A 213-nucleotide genomic window follows, 5' to 3' on the forward strand; every position below is an offset into this window, starting at 1 on the left:
TTTGTTAAAAGTAGCTTTTTTAATAAAAATAAAAATTTTTGTTAAAAATAGCTTTTTTAATAAAAATAAAAATTTTTGTTAAAAATAGCTTTTTTAATAAAAATAAAAATTTGTGTTAAAAGTACCTTTTTAATAAAAATAAAAATTTGTGTTAAAAGTACCTTTCTAATAAAAATAAAAATTTGTGTTAAAAGTACCTTTCTAATAAAAATA

At 12.7% G+C, this 213-nt stretch overlaps 1 protein-coding gene across 4 annotated transcripts in view; it reads left to right on the plus strand.

The window, feature by feature from the left end:
- Positions 1-213, plus strand: part of UBR1 (ubiquitin protein ligase E3 component n-recognin 1) — a 161,079-nt gene that overhangs the window by 73,644 nt on the left and 87,222 nt on the right. The gene's annotated exons all lie outside the window — the stretch shown is intronic.

This window comes from Hylobates moloch, unplaced genomic scaffold (assembly GCF_009828535.3).
Source record: "Hylobates moloch isolate HMO894 unplaced genomic scaffold, HMol_V3 SCAFFOLD_14, whole genome shotgun sequence".
NCBI classification, from domain to species: Eukaryota; Metazoa; Chordata; class Mammalia; order Primates; family Hylobatidae; genus Hylobates; species Hylobates moloch.